This window comes from Ailuropoda melanoleuca, chromosome 11 (assembly GCF_002007445.2).
Source record: "Ailuropoda melanoleuca isolate Jingjing chromosome 11, ASM200744v2, whole genome shotgun sequence".
Taxonomy (NCBI): domain Eukaryota; kingdom Metazoa; phylum Chordata; class Mammalia; order Carnivora; family Ursidae; genus Ailuropoda; species Ailuropoda melanoleuca.
Window position 1 is genome coordinate 13,501,903 of NC_048228.1, and position 21,127 is coordinate 13,523,029.

General features: G+C 56.8%; 1 protein-coding gene across 2 annotated transcripts in view; it reads left to right on the forward strand.

Moving 5' to 3' along the window:
• The window catches only part of PAX7 (paired box 7), a 108,756-nt gene that overhangs the window by 70,243 nt on the left and 17,386 nt on the right, over positions 1-21,127 (forward strand). The gene's annotated exons all lie outside the window — the stretch shown is intronic.

Below are 21,127 nucleotides of genomic sequence, written 5' to 3' on the forward strand. Positions count from 1 at the left end.
TGGCTGTTCGGTCCATAAAAGTCTAGCATTTTCAGACAGTGTGTGGGTGGAAGCTTTGTACCGTCTCCTGTGGGATGCTGACTGTGGTCTGGGCTTTGTTCTAGAACCAGGAGTCCTTCCTGGATTGCATCCTGTGCTCCATCTCTTGCCTTTCCCCAGGAGTGACCTATGAGTGAGAGGCAGGACCGCATCTGATTGGTAGCGAGAAATACAACTGAAGTTCTAGACTGGAACTCCGCTCCCTTTGGGTCTTGGAGCTCATGCACTCTCGAGCGCTTGGTTGCTGGCAAAGTCCCTTGTTGCCTGCCCCTGCTGTTGGAAGTCATGGGGCCACCCCTAGATCAAGCCAGAAAGACAGTGCTGAGGCTGACAGTGGTGACTGGTGGGGCTGGGGAGCAGGACGTGGTAATACTGGTGACTTTGAGGGGTCCTTTCTGTGGCTACAGCAGGCTCTCAAATATCCATGGAGTAAAGAGTGAAATCCAAGGCTGGTTTCACCCAGCCTGCCACCTTCTGAGTCCCTTCCCTTATGTCTGTGGGAACACATGTGGCACAAGGTTTCTGAATAGCTGTGGTCCGGGAGGAAAAGTGGGGGCTTGCAGGGGGTTCAATCCCAGCTCCACTGCTCAGGGTGGTGAGAAGTCAGCATCTTGGAGCCTCAGTTTATCCCCCATTGAACTAAAGAGTGCTTAAACCAGGTGTTGCTGACCTCCCAAGAAGGGTGTTCTCTGAATTCAGCGTGCTAATTGGCCAAAGCCTTAGCACCAAGCCCGGCACAAAATAGGGGCCAAAAAACATTAGTCCTCTTGCCAACCCCCTCCCGCCCATCGCCAAGATGATACAATTAGTATAAGAAACCTGTTACTTGAAGAAAAAAGGGGGCCAAAGGAAAGGTCGGCTACGGCCCCCTGGCCATATCCATCCAGCTTCCTATTTTTTGTCAATAAAGCTTTATTGACACATAGCCATGCCCATTTATTTACATATTTATGGCTGCTTCAGGGCTACAACACCAGAGCTGAGAAATTTCAAAACAGACCACATGGCCCACAAAGCAAATAATATTTGCTCTCTGGCCCTTACAGAAAAACAATTGCCAACCCCTGGGCTAAGACCTTTGCAAGAATGTTCATTTTCTGCGTGGTTTGGGTTCATCCCTGTTTGTCTCTGTTAGTGACTGTGGTTGACAGCTGACTGCATTTTACTGTCATCATTTGTTAATGGGTAAGATCCCTTCCCCTCTGTCTGCCTTGATTTTCCCATCCATGAAATGGGGATGACACTAGCGCCTATCTCATAGGGCTGTTGAGGAAGGTATGAGCTCACGTGTGTAAAGCACTTAGCCCAGGGCCGGGGCAGAGCTGAGCTCTGGGGAACTTGAGGAGCTCCACGCACGCAGAGCTCCTAACAGTGATGCGCCAAGTCCTGTTGGGGCCCACGTTCCGGGGTGGGGGTGATGCAGCCCACAGACCAGAATGTTTACCCGCTGGAACCTAATTGGCCTCTTTGGGGTTCAAGGCCGTGGTTTCCATGTCGTTAGTACTGAGGACAAACTGGCTGAGCTAACCTTCCAGAGAGTCAAGAGACAGACAGGACAGGATCCCAGCACGGGCTCGGTGACCGTGGCTGTGGAGTGACCTGAGGGTGACCTGAGGAGGTGGCCCAGGGCTGTCTTCATGGTACGAAACAGGTTGGAGGAGCATTGCTTGGAAGTCTGAAGAGGGGTGTCAAGATTATGTGGGCCAGCCTTCTGACTTTACGGATGGGGGGCCGGGGACACATTAGCCAGGCTGGAGCCGAGAGTCTAGGGCACCTGGCTCTCTGACTACTGTTCCTCGCAGCCCACTGTCTCCGGGTGGGCTGCGGTTTCTCCCCAACGTGACAGTTTTGTCACCGGGCAGAGGAGAGGCAAGAGATAAGGGGCCCCTGGCTTCTGGAGCGTGGCTTGGCAATGGGGTAAAGAAGGAGGATGGGGTAAAAGTCCGTGCACTGTGTGGGCCCAGTAACAAGCCTCAGGGAAGGAGGAGAGAAGAAAAAACAAAACAAAAAACAGCCATTACTGTGAACCAGCCAGGAGCCCGACCTTGTCCCTGCTTGAGCCGGACCCTCACCTCTCATCCCAGAGACCCTTGCTTGGGAGGCTTGCTCCCCACGCTTCAGGCGGAGAGGCTATGAGGACGTGATGGATTGGGCCAACTCCGGAGACTTGCCCAGAGGTTCCCACCAAAGGTGTGAAGACAGATGGAGGGTCTGACAGGGGCAGAAGGGACCAGGAGGTGAACAGCTGCCGGCAGGGAGAGGGGCTGCGCACAGGGAGGCCAGGAGGGCAGGCTGTGTGTGCTTCTGTCCGTGTGAACTGCCGGGGTTAAGCTCCGATCGCTTCCTGAGGAAGGGGGCAGCCAGGGGGTGTTTCTGGGTCTCTAGAAGAGTTCCTGGTATTTGTGACTCCCGGGACGCCCCCTCCTCCCTCTGAGCAGGCCACCTGCACATCTTGGGCACATCTCCACGGTCTTGGGAGGGGTGGGGGGTGGCGTTCTCCACCAGGACAGATCCACTTCCCTGGGTCCTCTCCCCCCAACAGCAGGGAGGTTGTCCGGAACTCGCGTGGGTAAGAGGGATGGGGTGGGCTCCATGTGGGGTAGGGCTTCCCCTCCCCTGGGACGGCAGGTCCCCACCACTGCCCCCCAGGTAGCCTTAGCCCAAGGGCATCCCATTGGGGGGTGAAGTTGGGGCTCTGCTGAGCCGCTGCTCATCACACTGGCAGGTCTGCTGCTGCCTGGAGAGGTGCCCCCTCCCGGGGCCTGACCCGGGCCCTTGTCTCAGACCCAGTCTGGGAAGTGGGGGCCGTCAAGCATCAGAGACTCCACAGAACGAGTGCCCAGCAGAATCCCACAGAAAAACCACTTATTCAGCTCTCTCCTGGACCCCAGCTCTCACAGAGCAAATAGTTACAGAGTGCCTGCTATGTGCCAGGCACTGTTCTAGGCCCTGGGGGTAAATCAGTGAATGTCACAGATGGAGACCCCCCCGCCCCCGCCCTCGCCCTAGTGGAGCTGGCAGTCTAACAGGACAGACAGACAATACATAATAAAACAGCAAGTTCACGCGATGTGTCTACTTTGACAAGGACAGCTAAACTTTTCGAGCCCCTGTGACTCGGACCCTGTTCTGAGGGTTTCCTGTACCCTCACTACTTGGGCGGCCAAGCCAGGCTTCAGCCCTCCTCTCTGGAGCCTGAGATCGTAACTGACCCTGCCCTCCCGCCTCAGAGGTGTGCACGCTTTCCCTCTTTTTTGGAGACTGGCGGGCAGCAAGAAGAAATCCTCTCCCCTTCAGCTTGGCGGAGGGGAAAACTCATTCAACCCATGTCTTGGATGAGAAGACTGAGGCCAGGACCTCAGGTTAGGGGCCAATGGGCAGAGTTGAGACACACGGGCAGAGGCCTTCTGATACGTTCAGACACCCGTGAGGCTTGGTTCCCTCGTAGCCCCGCCCCTTAACGCCCTGCAAAGCCCGGATGTACAAGATTAGGGACTTGGTGCCCAGCGCAGGGACGTCCCCAGCTTCATGTACGTGGTCCTTCTGAAGAGGTACAAGGAAAACCAACACAGTGGACCCCTGAACAACGTGGGGATTAGGGGTGCCCACCCCCCACACTGTCGAACATCCACGTATACGTTTTGGCTCCCCCGAAACTTTACTCATAGCTTACTACTGCCCTGAAGCCTGAGAATGTAAATAGTGCACGAACACCAATTTTGTAGGTTCTGTGTTCTTACAAGAAAATGAGCTAGAGATGTACTAAGAAAAGCGTAAGGAAGAGAAAATGCATTTGCAGCGCCTGGCACAGAGTAGGCACCCCATAACGATTCATTATGTGAGAGCCAGGGTCCAGGGCAGATTGTATTAAGGGCACCCACGCAGTTCAAGCCCGTGTTGTTCGAGGGTCGGTCTACTGCCCATGAGACGTTGGGCAGTAGGATTCGCAGACCCCCTTAGGCTGAGGTCCTTGGAAACAACTCTTAGAAAAAACCCAGGACGGCTTAGGGCAAGAGGAAACTTTTGTGGCGTGAAAGTGAACTACAGTGAGTGATAGGATGCCTGCCGTGGCAGGGCACGCTGGTAGGGGGTGTGGGCAGGGATACAAAGGGGACACCTATGTATAGGTCCCTTAGGATACCTGCCCTTAGGAATTCCCCAGTCTGATGGGGGAGACACAGCTCCTGCCCTGAGGGGCCCCTGGTCTGCCCCCATCCTCAGGAGCTCACACTCAGAAGTGGGATGGGGAGGGGGGACTCTGTCCTTAGATGCCCTGGGGTGACAGGAGAAGCCAGTACTGTCCTGGAGGGCTCCCAGTTTAAGGGGACACAGGCTCAGAAAGTTGTTCTGGGCTGCTCACCTTCCAGAGTCCCGAGCAAAGAATCAGGAGCGCATTTCTGTGGTTTGGCTGAAGCCTACGGGCAGGGTGTCCTGTGCTGGGGGCTTCCTCAGGGTCTTCTAGAGTGTGTCCCGGGGGGAGGGGGAAGGCACCCTTGGCTGGAGCTTCCTTCTCCCCCAGGCTTTTTAGATGCAGATTCTATCAGAGTTGGAAGTGGAAACTGAGGCCCAGACAGGGGGAGAAAATTGCTCCAAATCATAGTCGGATTAAGGGCAGGGCTGGGACCGGCCCCCAGAGCCCCAAACCCCCAGTCAAGGGCTCCTGCCACCACCTCCTGGAAAGAGGGTGTTTCTTTCATGCCACCACCACTCATTTCGCTGCTTCGTAACGCCCCATAACGCCTCACGATCATTGTGTCCTTCGCTCCTCTCTGGAGCTTCACAGGAAGGAACCTGTAAAAGGGATTTACATATTTACCCCATCCAGTCTGAGTGTGGGGTGCATCACGTGGCCGCCATCACCGCACAAGCCTTTTGGTCCTTTTGGGCTCCTTGATGTTCTTTTCTCCCTTCCCTCTTTTGCGCGGACTGATTACGGCCACAGCTAACGGGGAGCACATGCTCCGGGCCGGCCGGCTGGGACAGAGCTAAACGCTGTAGCGGCCTCCACTCACGGAGTCCGGGCCGTGTCTCGTGACCTTCAGATTACAGATGAAGAAGCCGACTTGTCCACAGTCATCCACCCATCCATCTATCCGTGTACCCACCATGTGCCAGGCTCTGTGGCAGGTTCTGGAAAGTGGCAGAGCTGCGATTGGAGCAGTCTGCCTCCAGAGCCCACTCTGCTTGCTGTTCTGTTTTAACAGCCCCCCCAGGTTCGAATTGCACCCCATCTGGTGAAGCTGAGGTTTGCACCCACAGGACATAGTCAGGTTCAGAGGCCAAATCAACAAATGCTAAGCTTTCCCTTCCCTCCCAAAGCGGGAAGGAAAAANAGCGGGCAGGAAAAATCTCAAGGCTTTATTTCAATTTCTTTATGAAAGCGGTCTCCTAAGTGCCTCACCACGGCAGCTCCCCGTCCTGNAAGGAAAAAAGCAAGGCTTTATTTCAATTTCTTTATGAAAGCGGTCTCCTAAGTGCCTCACCACGGCAGCTCCCCGTCCTGGCATCATTTGAGGGCCCCAGAGGAGCCAGTCCAGCCAGGGGACACACTCCATCAGCTGAATACCCTACAGGATGCCCGATCCCACGTACGCGCTTTGGCTCTGTGAAGTCATTCAAGCTCTGCAGAAGCCCTCCGCCTGGGAAAACAGGCTCAGAGAGGTTCAGCAACTTGCTGAAGGCCACAGAGCCGCTGAGTGGCAGAGCCAGGACTCTGAACAGCTCTGCCTGACCGTGCTTTGCAGTGACCCTCGGCGGGATACGTCTGCGGGCTCTAGGGCCCCGAGCTGTGCCCCTCATGCGGTGGGCCCTGGAAACTCCCCGTGCTTCTTTCTCTCCTTACTTCCTCCTTGTGTTTTTTTTTTTTCTCTTTATTGGCGACAGTGCGTTTATAATAAGCATTTAAAATGAGTCTTGCTGGACCAGAGACGAGGAAGGAGGAGGGAGTGGGAGATTTGTAGGCAGGAAGACGGGGAGGGGGATGGTGGGGTGTTAAATAGCCCAGAATTTTTAAAAAACTGATGCAAATCACTGGTAGGAGAGAAAATTATGTGCAATTACGTCCCGATATTGGAAGGTTTTGCCTAGCCCAGGCAACAAGATCTCATTAACAAGCAGAAAATAAGATTGAAATGGTGTGTAAAAGAGCTGAAAAATGAATTTGAATGCTGCGTTTGTCCACAATTACCCCCTCCTTCACACGTATTTTATTGCAATTTTTTTATTATTCTTAATCTCTCCATTCCTCAAAGCAGATTGGGGACATCCTGGCATTACTGGGGCATCGAGAGGAGGTGTGGAGGATTTCCTGCTCCCCTGAAAGGAGACCCTTCTCTCGCACATTTTCCAAGGTTGGGTTTTGGAGGGATCAGAATTCATTTCTCCGGCTTAGTGGGTTGTAGGAACACGGGGCTTTAACCCCAGCCCCCAGCCGAGTGAGCGCGCCTCTGCGCCCCGCCCAGCCCTTCCTTCTCCTCCCTTCCGGGCGCCCCTTCTGCCTCCAGCTCCCTTCCCTGTGCCTTCTCAGGATCTCTTCCAGGCTTGCCCTCTCCCCGGGGGTCTCTCCCGCAGGCCCCCCAAGTAGGAGGAAGTAGGGATAGGCAAGAGAAACTGCATGGCCCATTGCCAACGAGCAGCTCTAGCGTAGAGTTCTGGTTTGGCCATTTAGTGAGTTGCTGTGTGGCCCTGGGGCAGCTTGCTTAACCTCTCTGGGCTTCATTTTTCTCATCTGAGAATGGGAGCAATAATCCCTGCCTCTCAGGGGGTGTCGTGAGGATGAAGGGAGAATTTGAGTAAGTGCCTGGAACACAGTAGGTGCTTGATACATTTGAATCCATTCTCTATCCCCCCACCTCCCCGCATCTGTAACTTGGCCTCCAACTCTGTCTTACTCCCTTCCATCTCTTTCCCCCTTCCCTTCCCTCCTCTCTCTCCTCCCTTCCCTTCCATTGGCTGCAAAATGCCAGAGTTGGTTTCTAGTCCAGGACAGTGTAGTATGTCCCCCTGACCCCAGTCCTGGGAAAAGAGGATGCGGGGTGCAGGAGGCACCCTTTTCTGCAGAAAACACGGGGAAAGGCTATCTCCACTCTCCCGCTCGGGTCCCTGGAAAGGATGAGCAAGGATGGAAGGAGTGACTGGCTCAGGGTGGATGGACGTGGCTCTGACCCTGAGTGGTTTTCCCCAGGATTAGGGAAGTGCTGAGTCACCCCACCCAACCCACGTACCCATTTCTCACTGTGACCAATGGTGATGGGGTCAAGGGTCAGCTGGTGGGAAGGGCCACAGTCTGTGGCCAGAGTTTCTTGGCCCTGAAGCCAAATGCCATTTGACAGCATCTGTCCTCCCCAACTGGCTTTCACTATACCCAGTGCTAGCCCAGCACCCTGAGACCCCTGTGCCACAGGCCACATCTGCCAGCCTCTCATCAGAGCCCTGATCGGGGTGCCAGGTGGGGGCGGTGGGTAGTGTCCACTCAGCTCATCAGGTGACGGCACATCCCAAGTGCCCTTTCCCCTTGACTCCTGGCCAGGCCAGCCCTGGGGCAGGGATGAGCCCCAAGGCTCAGAGAATCGGCCGTGGGGCCCTGGGCATCCTCAAGGCCTGCCAGCCCCTAGAGGGATAGACCCTGCCAAGATCCTGCTCTCACATCCAGCTTTGCCTTTGTCCACAGTTAACCTACCTCAGTGGGAAAAGCTGAGTTATTTTCCCCCTGGCAGCTCTTCGCCAGACAAAACCACCTGCTCACATCCATCAGAGGCTCAGCTCCAGCCCACAGGGAGAGGCCTGGACAGAGCCTCATCTCCTGTGAAAACAGACCCCTGTTTATTTCTCTGCCTTTCTCACCCCTTTTTCCTGGGTGGAGGGGAGGGGGGCGGGGGAGGCCAGACTAGGATCAGGAACTTTCCAGACTGCGGTTGAGGGAGGCAGGTCGTATCTCTGTGCAGGAACTGCTAGGAACTGGGGGGCACGATTTATGGCTTCTCGGTGACTTTAGAGTCTTTTTATCATCGAGGGAGAAGTAGGAGGGTCACCCTGGCCCTTTCTCCTTCCTTAGAAGACCAGGGGGGATTCTGGAAAGAGAGCATCTTAAGTCCACGTCTCTGAGTCTGACCTGTGGGTCGAGGGCTGCCCTCAGTCAGGGCTGCTCTGGACCCCTTTTTTGCCCACCACCAAAACACGCACCTTGAGAAGCTATGGGTGCGAGCTTCCCACGGGCAGAGGAAGGCCCGGCGTAAGCAAGGGGGGCAAGGGGATCCTGGATGTCCCCACGCACCACTTGATGGCAGGGACCACACTCCTCAGTGGGACCACAGGCAAGGCAGCGGTACCCGGTGGCTGCTGATTCGCTTTGGTACCGCACGGAGCCTGGCGTCTGGCACGTAGTTGGCCTCCAGCCACCGGCGGTGAGCCCCCGGGGCCTGTGCAGCCTCATCACACGCAGCCATGCGCTGCTCCCAAGAGGTTTTTGAGGCAGGTGATCGTTCAGTTTGTACTTGAATGTCATTACCTAGGATTCCATTCAAGTTCATTCCTCTAGCTCCTGTTATTAATGCAGCCTATAGGGAGGCTCAAAAAAAGAAACGTACGTGGCTGTCTCTCTCTCACCAAGTATATTTCAGGGGAGACAATATTTAGGGAAGGGGTGGGAGGCTGGTGCTGGCAGGGCAGCAGGGACTCATAGGGCCAAGCACTAAACCAGTGTCTAATGCAGATGCACCATGGGCAGGTGGAATGATCATGCAGCCCGGGGTTCAGATCACAGCTTCACTACTTACATGCTGTGTGATCACAGGCAAGTGACACGAGCTCTCTGAGCCTCGGCTTCCTCAGCTGTAAGATGGGGCCGATACCACTCACCTTGCAGGATTATGAGCAATAATGAGACCTTGGTCATGGGAAACACCTAGCACCATGCCAGGCATATAGGAAGAGCTTAGTAAGTGGCAGTTTTCTCCTCTCTCCTTCCCCCCACCCAGATTAGAAACCGAATGGTCACTGTCCCTTCTCTGCTTTGGCTGTTTCCTTTCTGTGCCTGGAGGTCTGGCTTAGCCAATTTCCAATCGGAAATCCAGATCTGAGTTCCCTGCCAGTTCTGCTTCTCACCCACTGTGTGACCTTGATAGATGCCTCCCCTCTGGGCCTCAGTTTCCCTGTCTGTGCAAGGAAAGAGATAGACCAGTTGCCAGTCAGGAACCTCCCTGCTCAGAGTCTGTGATTTCTGTGGGTTCTTTGTATGAGCACGTGAGTCACAGCCTCTAAATCTGTGGGCAGGGGCTGGCCCTCCTCTGTGTCCGGCACCCCCTCTTCACCCTCGTAGGGCCCCAGCCTGGGCTTTCTGGGCTTCCCAGCAGGCCGGGGCTTTAGCCTCCCAGAGCTGCCTGGTTGGGTGGGAAAGAATGCAGATAGCGGATTTGTCCTTCTTTCTGATTAGCACGGGGGCTTGGAATGAGACGGTCCCGGCAGATAGAGGGGAAGAAAATGAGGGAGATTAGCAATTAATACAGCGGGCAGATGCGCCGAGCGGCTTAAGGCCAGTCCCTGGGGTCCCCAGCGGGAGGGAGGCCGCCAGGATGGACAGCGACTGGACCTGGGAGGCCGGGCAGTACCCCAGCGAGGACAGGCAGGGGGACTTTGAGGGTCCCCAAAGAGTCACGCTCTCCCCTGCCCCTAAGATGTTGTGCCTTCTGGGACTCCTTCTGCGTCTCTCGGATGTGTCTCTCTGCTGGGACTCCTCCATCGCCCTGTCTTCTTGAAACCACTCCCGCTTATACCTTAAGAGTTGGCCACATTCCGGGCGCCTACGCTCACCCCCTCACGGTGGGCTAGTTGTGCTTTGCCAGTGCATTTATCACATTTTATCGGTGTATTAAAAGTACTTGTATTACTAGACAAATATATAAAAAGAATTGCTCTCTTTTCCGGACGCCGTGCTAAGCCCCTCACATGGATCAGCTCATTTAATCCTTGCACCATCTCCTTTGGAAGGGGAGGACTTCACAAACGGGGGGCAGAGGAACCAAGCAGTTTCAGTCATTTGCCTGAGATAAATCGACAACAACTGGCAGGCCCTGGACTTGAACCCAGCCTGCCTGGCCCCAGAGAGCATGCTCTCACCCGGCACATGTCATGAGAATGGTCTGTTTCCCACTCGCTGGTGAGATCTTGATCTCCGCTATTCCCCAGTGCCCTAAGACACAAGAGAGCAGGGGTGTTAAGACGTGGTCTCTGGGGTCCTTGTGCCTGGTCTAGCACTGTCACTTACTACCTGTGTGATTCCAAAGAGGTTCTGCTCTGCCTCAGTTTCCCCCTCTGTCAAGTGGGGCTAGCAGTAGTTCCCACCTCATAGAGTAGTCTGAGGAATGAGCACGTTGAGATATGCAAAGCGTGTTGGCATCTGGCACACATGGGGGATAGCTATTTGCAGATGGGGGCTCCGAGGCCACACAGTGAGTTGGGGCAGGGCCAGGCCCCAGACCTCCTGTTGCAGAATTAATGTTCCCCTGGCTCCCTTGAGTTCCCCTGCTCCTTCCTGCCTCCTTGTCTAGGCATCTGCCCTGCCCCAACCTCAGTCCCAGGGCTTCCTTCTCTGCGGACCCTCCCCACCAGCCCCTCCTCTCTCCTGGCCCTATCCCCAGCTGTGAACTTTTCTCCAACACCTTTGGGAGTGGGGACAGGTGTTCTGAGCCACCCCAGGGAGTTTGGCTCAAGGATAATGGCCTATGGGGAGGAGACAGGCAGAGGGTATTCCTCTCCTGGAGCTCCTGGGAGCATCTGAGATTTCCACCAGTGTCCCCCAGGCACCACTGGTGACCTCTGGAAGGTCAGGCCTGAGTGCCACCCCCACTCCTGTGTGGCCTTGGCCAGTCACTTCCACTCAGCACCTGTTTCCTTGTGAGTGATGAAGGCCAGCACTTTCCTTAGAGAGAGGACAGACTTCCTGGCACTCCCAGCCCAGGCAGGCAGGCTCCCCACTTTCCTTCTTCAGCCAGTCTTGCCTCCAGGTCCCTGGCACAGCCCAGAACTTTCTCTTGGTCCCAGCTGATGGGAAATGAACCTGGGGTTTCTTCTGGGCACCTCCCTCTGCTTCCCATTTCTCTGCTTCCTCCACTCCTCCCTCCAGCACCCCAGTTCTCCCTGCTCCTTGTGCCTCACCCCACTTGCACCCAGGCTGCTCTCAGACCCCTTTCCTCCGTCCTCCCTTCTCTCCGAAAATCCCAGTCCTGCTTCCCATTCTCTTTCCCCTAATCTGTCATTCTTCTCCACTCCTTCTCTCATTTCCCTGTGTCTCCAGCTCCAGCCCCTCCCACCCCCATTTCGGCCGCGGACGTCGCGGGCTCACGACCCTGGGGGGCGCGGGGTGGGGGTGGAGGCTCCGGCGGGGGCGGGGCGCTGTTCCGGGCTGGAGGATGGGGGCGCTGGGTCCTGGCGTGGCGAGGAGGGGGTGGGCGCGGGATCGGCCGGATCCGCGCGCCCGCCTCTCCCCTCCCCGCGCTCCGCCGCCGCCGCGCCTTTGATCCATGGCCCGAGGCCGCCTGACAGTGGAAAATGCAGGGAGACAAAACCACTCAGTCAAAGTGATTCCCAACAACTGTCTCCCCGAGATAAGGACGCGCTCGGCCTCGGCGGCCTGCTTAATTCCTGCTGCCCGGGCCCGGGACCGGGGAGCAGCGCGAGCCCGGCCGCCCCCAGAACGCGCGCCGCCCGCCCGCTCGGCCTGGCGGTCCATCCAGGCGCGTACGGTGGCCCAGGGGCCGGGGGCGGATGGCGGGCGAGCCGTTGGTCAGGGCGCTCCGGAGAGAGAGGAGAGAGACGCAGGCAGGAACTCGCTTCCTGGGCGGAGCCAGGGCTCCTCCCCCACTCCGCATGCATTCATTCTGTCCCCTTGCACCAATGCACTTGCCCTTCCCTCCGCCTAGAATATTCTTACCCTCCCTCTCTTCATTTAGCCAAACCCCATTCTGGTCTTAGCCCAGAGGCTAGACCCCCAGCTTGGGGGGCCACACCCCCTCCCAGGGTAGCAGTTTGGGCTCTGAATTCTAACTTTCAGGATACAGCTTTCTCCCCCTAAAGCCAGGACCAGGTTATGCAGGTGGCCCATGTCTGCACCACAAAACCTAGCACATGGGGATCCAGTAAACAGCTGGGGCATGGTTGGACACCTGAGTGTTCTTTGCCCAACTCCATGGCCCCTCCATTTGGGAACCTTCCTTCCAGTTAGTTCTGCAAGAGACAAGCAAGCTAACCAGGAGCCAAAAGCCTCCAGAGAAGAGGGGATGCCCCAGACAAGGAGAGGGTTGGGGGTAGAGGAGTATCTGTGACCCCCACCAAACCTCCCTGCAAGGGAAACCCCTTCCTCCGGGCTGGCCTGGCTGGGCTGGACGGACCACCTGGAGAGGTCCAGCTGTGCTTCCACCCACCTTCCTGGGCAAGCCGTGGTCCGCCTTGGAGGTTTGGGAGGTCAGGTGTTGTAAAGTAAGCCAAGAGGGAACCTCCACCATTCTACCAGAAACCTCCACAGAGCCGTCTTTTGGGGGCAGAGAGAGCCAGCACGTTCCCACTGGTGGCAGGGGGTGGAGGTCACGGGGAGGCAGAATTCAGCTCAGGGCTCCGCATCTAAGCTGGCATGGAAAGGGTGGCCTTGCGAAGCACTGAGCGCCTTGTCTCTGGGGGGCAGCAGCAGAATCCTGTTTTCTCAGGTCTGTTGGAGAGCGGGTTCTTTGCGCTGTCAGGGATTCAGTAGAGACTGTGGTTCCCAGCCTGTGTGTCAGAATGATCTGGAATGCCTGTTAAAACTCTAAATCCCAGGCTGTCCCCTGATCAGCTGATGTGTAGGTCTGCGTGGGGACCAGGAGAATCCATACTTTAAAGAAGACCCCATCTGAGGCCGCCTGGATTATCAAAGCCCCAGATTAGCACGCTTTCACCTTGGCAGCCCCCCCCGCCCCCCCGGAGCACCTTGAACTCCCCTTTCCTAGGAAGTGACCTCAGGGTAGGGTCTGTTTGAACTGAACTGAGATCCCCTCGCCAGAGGAATCTGCCCAAGGCAGAAGGCATCCTAGAAATAGTTAACTCATCCCAGTCTCCTCTAAGAGAGACACCCACAAAGGCCCTGCACACTTTTCACTGCCTGGAAGGACTCCGGGATTAACAAGGCTTTTCCGAGGGCATGAGTGGGTGTGGCAGTGGCAGGAGGGACAGGCTTTACCTTCAGCTCTGCCTCTGCTCCCAGTGCCGTGGGCCATCCCCGATTTGACACAAAGCCCTGGGAAATCTCCCTGTGTGAGGAAGACCCACCCCTGGCCAGCTCATGTCCCTCCATCCTGCTGGTCTCTTGGGGACCAGCAGAGAGCGTGAGGGCTCAGCATACAACCCTCTCTCCAGACAGTGGGTCTGACCCTCATGTCCTTCCCTAGGACCCCTGGGTGCTGACCTCAACCCCAGCATGATTCCATGCTCCCTCTCTGTGGAGGAAGCGGCCATCCCAGCTGGGGTCCCGCCCTGCTTTGGCCCCCCGAAAGGAACAGGAGCCCAGTGGCTCTTTCAGCGCCATTATTGTCCATAATAATGGCGATGACATCATCGATTTGTTTAGAACCTGGAGGTCCACGAGGCACTTTTGCCCTGTTCCGTGATTTGATCTTCACTGAGTCCTGAGGTTCTAGAATCGTCATGCCCATTTTGCAAACTCAGGCAGAGCTCAAGATCAGCAGCCAGGGATCATGTTGGCATCCTGAACCCCGGTCTGCCGGATGGCAGAGATGAAACTCTCCTCTGTGTTGGGCTGCCAGGACAGGGAGACTGGACCAGACCCTGGCTGCTCTGGGTCGGGTCTGAACTTCAAGGTCCCAGGGGTTTCACGTGTGCAGGAAAGTTTGAGCAGCACTGGCTGAAGTGTCCTCCCTAAGTGCCCAGCTCTCAGAGCCCCCATGAGCTCCCTGCGGTGACTCAGTGAAGAACCAGGGACAGCAGAGGGAGGGGAATGGGAGGGGCCTTGGAAGGAAGGCCCAGAGGAGAAGCAGGGTAGCAGGGGAGGTGGGCTGAGGGTTTCCCTGGCTCGGCAGCCCTAGGCCACGGTGACAGCCAGTTGGACCAGCCAGGTGGGCTCAGGTGTGGCCCCAGAAGCTCCAGGGTTGATTGATTCTGGAGGCGCCTCCTGCCGGAGGTATGCGGGAGTGATGGGCAGAGCGGCAGGGAAGTGCATGGACAGACTGACAGACCCAGGGAGAGAAATGGTACAAGACGCTGGTGTAGAGAACATCAGGGAAAGGGAGCAGCAGGGGCATGGGGAGAGAGGGAGAGAGGTAGGGGGAGATAAAGAGAGTCTGGGGGAGAAGCACATGGAGGGATAGAAACAGGAAGAGAGAGACACCCAGAGACTGTGAGAGACAGAAACGGGAGGAGAGAGAAGGAAAGGAGAGACAGAGCTACGCGGAGAGGGGTGTGCAGGCAGGGGAGGGACAGAAGGACAAAGAGCAAACACGGGAGGCCAGAGAGCAAGGCATGATGGGGACTCAGGGACACAACTGGAGGGACATGAACTTACAGAAGTAGGTGGGGACAGGGAGCTGAGACAGGAGGGGGCCCCCAAAGCTGGAGGGGTGCACTGAGACAGAAGGCTTGAGGGAGACACAGCAGGCTCTGCTGCGTGAACCCCAGCCCCACCACCTCCCAGCTGTGTGCCCTTGGCTCCCTCCTCCTGCAGGAAGACAGCGGCAGACAGGTGCGTTCACCGCCCCCCACGGTAGCCTGCCGGGGCCTGCTGTCTGTGCTCCGTCCTCCCACCTACAGGCTGGGTGTCCGTGGCAGGGCCTTTTCCCAAGCAAAGGGGGCTGCCCGGGCCTGAACCCCAGATGTCCTGCTCTCAGCCCTGGCCTCCTGGCGGGGCGGTGGTTGGTCTCAGAGCCCTGGGAGTCTGGGGTGAGAAGTCCTGCCCTTCTGACGAGTGTTTCCCTTTAGTTCCAGATGCCCCCCTGACAGGTGCTCTGCGTGATTAATGTCCCCACCCCCTAGGCCAGAGACCAGCCCCTCCTCCCCAAGCCAAGCTGGTGGCTGTGTGGGCAGCACAGGGACCGAGGCTTCTAGAATCCTCTCCTGGTTCCTCCCTCTTCCTGGACCTCCTCCAGAGCAGAGCAAAGACCCCTCCTCAAAGCCACCCTTAGATGGGCCAGTTGACTCTGGCCGAGTTTTTATTCAAGTCTGTTCTCCCATCTGTGCCATGGTCAGGAGGAGGGGGCGTCAGCAAAGTGCCTGGAGCCCCTCAGGGCAAAACCTCTGGGTGAAGAAGGGGAGACCCCTGGGCTCCGCTGGAAGGCCCCCACAGCCCTGATGCTAGAGTTGCTAGTGGTGGACGTGGGGCACAGCATAACATCGGCTCTGACAGAGGCACGGGGAGGTAAACTTGGCATCATGAGATTGTGGAGGGGGCATACTGGCTTCAGCAACTTGAGGGCTCTTGTGCAGTGGCAGGAAGGGGCCATGAATCATGGGGGGTACGGTCAGGTGGGTGGGGGACTGCCGTCAGGCTTGGAGACCATGGTTGGAGATAGAGGCTGAGTTTGAATCGGCCAGGGTTGAATGGGAGAGTTTGCGATATTAAGTCTCCAGCTGCGGGCCGTGGCTACCAGCTGTGTGATCTTGAGCAAGTGACTTGACCTCTCTATGCCTCGGTTTCCTGATCTATAAAACTTGGGTGGCAGAGGTACCGATTTCCCAGGGTTGTAGTGAGGAGTAAAGGAGTGAACACACGCAAGACTCGGAACGCTGTTGGGCATGGAGCAAAAGCCGTGAAGGACCACTAGCCAGGAGGGCGAGCGCTTCTGTTTGGTAGTGTGATAGGCACAGGGTCACGGAGCTGGGCTGTAACGGGAGCTGGGGGGCCCGGGCTGGCAGTGTCGGATGGAGCTGGGACTCCATTCCGGCTCCTTTCCCCACCTTGCCCAGCCCCCTTGCCGAGTAACCGTGGCATCGCCTCGCAGCCTGCGGCGCCAGGGAGAGAGCTGCTGTCTCTCCCCACATCTCTCCGGGGCCCGGGGACCAAAGCGAGACAACATCTCTCCACACCCGTCCCCAGCCTCTTGTTTGTTTGGTACGTCGGAGCCGTGGGCACATTTTTGCTAATTTTGTGACTGCCTTTATCAAATGGGGATTCACAGGCGCTTTATCCTCTGTAAGTGGATTAGCCGGTGAACTAAATAAGACGGTGTGGGATGCGGGGGCTGCTCTGGAGAAGATATTTGTTTCGCAAAGAATGGAGCCTGCGTTCCCTGCCCTGTGCAGGCGAGGCAGGCTGGGCAACCGGGTAGCTGGAGGGCCCTCCTCACTCCTCCTCCCGGGGCAGCGGAGCCCAGACGTGGGAACCCTCTACAATGCAGACAGGAAGTGGGAGGGAGGCTGGGTCCCCTGGAGGACAGGCCCCTGGGTCCCTCCAGGTGGGGGGGGGGTGTGGAACCTTGGATCAAATCCAGCCACCACAGTACACCTGGGCTCATCTGAAGAGTGTCAGGTCCCTGGGCAGCGGCTTGCCCCCTCCTCCCTCCCTCCCACCTTCCTACGCCTTTCCCTTTCTTCCTCCGCTGGCCTCCTAGCCCTTCCACTTCCTTTTTGTTTCTTTTCCTGGCCCCTCCAACACCACCAGAGGCCTTTTGCTAAGTACTGTGAATCCAGACATGGGTAAGACAGGTCCTTTGCTTTTGCAGACAAGAGCTCAGAAGCCAAGCGATATGACAGCAAGAGGCGACTCCGGTTGCAGACCGGGCCGCTCAGCTTCTCTCCAAGGTACCCCTGCTATTGGTTGAGGGTGTACTCTTGGGGCCGTGGGGACACAGACCCGTGACACAGACATGCATGCACCTTTTGGACTCTTTGCCACTGTGCCGCCATATTTGTTGGTCCTAATAAGGTAATAAAGCAGCGTCGTGTCAGGTTGACGCACCAGGAAGTTGCGCCATGTTCAGCTGGTGACTTTGCTGGCACAATGCTGCTTAGCAACATGGGTGTCGGGCCCGGCTGGGGAGGGGAAGATGACGGGGCTGTGTGGGGTGTGGGTGACTGAGAGGGTGATAGGATCACAGAAGCAGAGAGTGCAGAAGGAGGACTTGGATCGGGGCAGCTGTGTGGAGGTCAAGGCCAAGGGGCTGGGCTGCAGGGTGCCCGGGACAGGGGTCAGGGCAGACATGCGGATTTCGGAGGCGAGTCTCTCTACAAGACCCGCAGGTTGGAATAATATGCTTGGGGAGAGAGGAGAGGAAGAGGCTGGGAGGACCCATGTTCCAGCTGTTCCCCCACAGCTGGATGAGAGCAGGGCTGGGAGGTTCGGGGGAGGGAATCCAAATGTTTTCTTTTTCTCTCCCATTTTTCGTACGAGTGGCCAGGAACTTGAGGTCTGTGTTCTGTGCTGCAGCAAGAATCTGGTTGAGGGTGAGGGGCGAACAGAGACTCTAAGAAGGAAAGAAAAGGCTGGAGCAGCGCATTCGGGTCCCCAGCTGGTCCTTAGCAGCGTCTGTCCTCCCCAAGCTGCCTCCAGCTGAGTGTGATTTTGCTATTTATTTACATGTAATTATTGCTATGAGGTGCAGATATTAACGCTGTCAAGAGCAATTTGCTCTGACATTTTTCACTCGCTCAGTGCCCCCGCCACTCTCGATGGAGCCCAGGGCTCTCCCTGCTCGGGCCGCTGCGCGCTCGGTGGCCCGCCCGGGAACCACCCAGCCGGCAAGGAGTAGCGTCAGCGGGCTCACACGGCTCCTCTGCGAACTCATTAAGCTTTGAAATTGAATTTGGTCCAGGAGAGGGCTGGCTGGGCCCTGCTCCACCGGGCCTCGGCTGGCTCCTGGCCTCCCTGCCCCGCCTGTCTCGGAGAACATGCCGCTGGCAGAGGGCAGAGGGCAGAGGGCAGAGGGCGGCTGGTGAAGATGGTGGAGGGGTCATTGTCAGAGAGTGGGTGTGCACACAGCCCCAAGACACGGCGCAGGGGGAAAGGGGTATGGCAGCAGGAACCCTCTCAATTCTTTACCCGGAAAACCAGGCAGCTCTGATACTGGAGGACATCACTGCGATGGATAGCTGCACACACCTAACAAAGAGACTTGTCTGTGGAGTCCGGCAAGCATCTTAGCCAGCCCGCAGGGGATGATGGCAACATGGGGGTGGGAAGGGTGCTGAGCCGGCCTTGCAGTTGGGTCCCTTACGTAGATGCTGGAGGAGAATGGTCTTCAGAATTATACCTTCTGAGTTCAGATCCCAGCCCAGCACTTACTCATTGTGTAGACTGGGGCAAAGTAGTTAGCTTCCCTGAGCCTCAGTTTCCTGACTTATCACCTGCAACAGCCAATACCCGTATTTCCTTGAACCTGAAACAATTCGATGCTGGCCCATCCTTGATCTTGTCAGGTGTCAAGAAAAGCTTCGCACACAGCTGTGTCGCCACTGCTGCCTGACACGGATGCTACCTGGCTGCTACGACAGCCGCAGCAAGGCGTCACGGGTGGTAAACCGCATTCCAATTTCAGGAAGGTGAAGACACCCATCCTTCTGATTGCAGGTGTAAGGGGTGAATGGCAGTGCTGCCTGCCCATAGTAGGTGCTTGGCACACAGTAGGCGCTTAATAATGGAAGCCTATGATCACTTTTCCTTTTGAGCTTCTCAGTAACGGGGTGGGGGGCATTCGTTCATTCTGCTCAAGGGACTTGGGTCCTTAGAGAGGGGAAGCGGGAGCTATCATGGCTGGGAGTCCTTAACACATTGTGATATGTGCCAGCTTGTCTGCCCAGGTACTAACGAGGCCTCCCTGCCACCACTCACTCCCTGCCACGGCCAATCTGCGTCCTCGTCTCTGGCAATTACCAAGGGGGAGCACCCCCCATGCCAGGGGGGCCGAGAGCCTAGGCCTCCCCCTCCTCCTCCTTTCCCAACCTGGGCCCAGAGTCCAGGAGGCCCCCCTCGCCCCCCCCCCAGCCCTCCCACACCTCCCCCTCCCCTCAGCTCAGCCAATTAGGCCCCTGACACCTGGAGCCACTGACAAACTGTTTCTGTCACTTGCTCTCTGTCTTTCATTAGGGCCGTGGAGGAGGGGGAGCGGGAGGGGAGGGGGAGGAGATGGGATCTTTCATGCTTAGTAAGGCCAGATACATTAATTACAAAACGGCCATTTGCCGCGTGAAAGTGTGCTAATTAAATTTATGCAATCATTATCTTTAAATAGTCATATCTTTCCCGGCAATCGGCCCCTTCCTTCTCCAGCCCCGCCGCCGCTCAGAGCAGTCGCACTAATCCCCCTCCGCCATTATCACGCCATCAGCGATGGTCCCCGAATCCCACCGCACCCCACAAGCTCCAGCCCCTGCTAGGGGCCAGGAGTCCTTGGACTCATCCTGGCGTGGACACCTAACCCAGGAGCCACCCAGGGAGGGGACACCAAAGCCAGCCCCTCTCCAGAGCTTCCAGATATTTCTAGATGTTTCCAGATTTGGGAGATTGACATCTCATACAGCAAACATTGGAAATGTGTGTGTGTGTTAGAGAGAGAACGTCTTTAACTTCTTAGACAATGAGCGGGAGTCATTCTGTCCATCCCTCCCACTTCTAGTGTTTAGCTAGGCCTCAAGGACCCCCAGGGTGGGGAGGAGGCTCTGAAATCCATGGAGTTGAGGGGCCGGTATGAGTGTGCCACAAGACCCCTCCATGTCTTCTTTTCATTCATGCAACTCTATGCCAGGCCCTGCATGAGGATGACAGATAAATGCATCCGTCCATCCATCCATCCATCCATCCATTCATTCATTCATTCCTTCACTCACTCAACCAATATTAGTTGGACACCTACTCTGTGCCAGGCACTGGGAATAGGACAGCAAGTCGGCCCCCAGAAGCTCCTGGCTAAATCAGGGTTAGGGTCAGGGTCAGTGGGTAGGGCTCCGGTAAGGCTGACAGCCTCCTCTGGGTGAGGCCCAAGCCCAAGACTTCCCACTGTTTCTCAGCTTGGCTTTCCTGTGTCTTCCTCCATACCCTGTGAGTTCTTACACAAGCCTAGGCTGAAGCCTTTCTCTGCAGAGATTACCCTCCCGGCCTCCCTCTGCAATCAGACAGAGCCTGTCTCCCGAGTCTTTTCAGGTCAGCTACGTTGGACTCTCACGGGGGAGGGAGAGAGAACCCGAAGGAGTTTGGGGCTGAGGAATCCCCCTCTGGTCGGGGATAGCAGTCAGTGACTAGCTGGCCCCCCAGCCTCAGGGTGTACCCTTGGGGAGACCAGCTAGAGGGGCAGCCAGGACACGTACTTGCACACACGTGCATGCACACACACACACACACACGCAATACTGGCATACACGTAGACTCACAAACACACAAAGTTCATATATTCACACACAATCTTCTCACGCACAGGCATTCGTGCACACACATACTATTCTCACACACATGCAGTATTCCCACATGTGATACTCCCACGTGCACCCACACAGCACACACACACACACACACACACATGCACACGCACACAGGAACGGACCTAAGAATGACCCAGAGCTGTTTATGGAAACAAAGACCACAGTCAGGTGCAGAACAAGAGTATTGGACTAGAAGTCAGGGGTCAAGGGTTCTTGCCCCACTGATGCCACTCATTCCCTAGGTGACTCTGAGTGAGCCCCTAAGCCTGTCCCTTCTCTGGAAGGGCTTGAGGCTTTTTGGGAAATGCTTTGGAAACTGTAAGGTGCTGCGTTGGGCAAGAGAATGGCAGTAGCCAGGCTTAGAAAAGCATTCACAGAAGGCTGGTGGTGACGTAGGAGAGAGGCTGGGGTCAGGGGGTGGGTGGAGGAGGCAGGGGAGCTTGCTGGCCGGGCAGGGCACCAGCTCTCCTGGTTGAGATGTGGACGGTGGAGGGAGGGTGAGGGCCATAAGCAGAGAGATGGAAGGCAAAGGGGGGCGGGGATGGGGAGACCTGCAGGAAATCTTGTTTGGAAGCTCAAAGTCAGCACCCGAAGCCCATTACCGCTGTCCACAGGGGGCAGGGAGAGGGGAGGAGGCCCGATCCTCTTAGCAAAATGGGAGCAGGAGCAAGGGGGAGCGGGGGGGGGGGGGCTTGGCTGCCCGGGC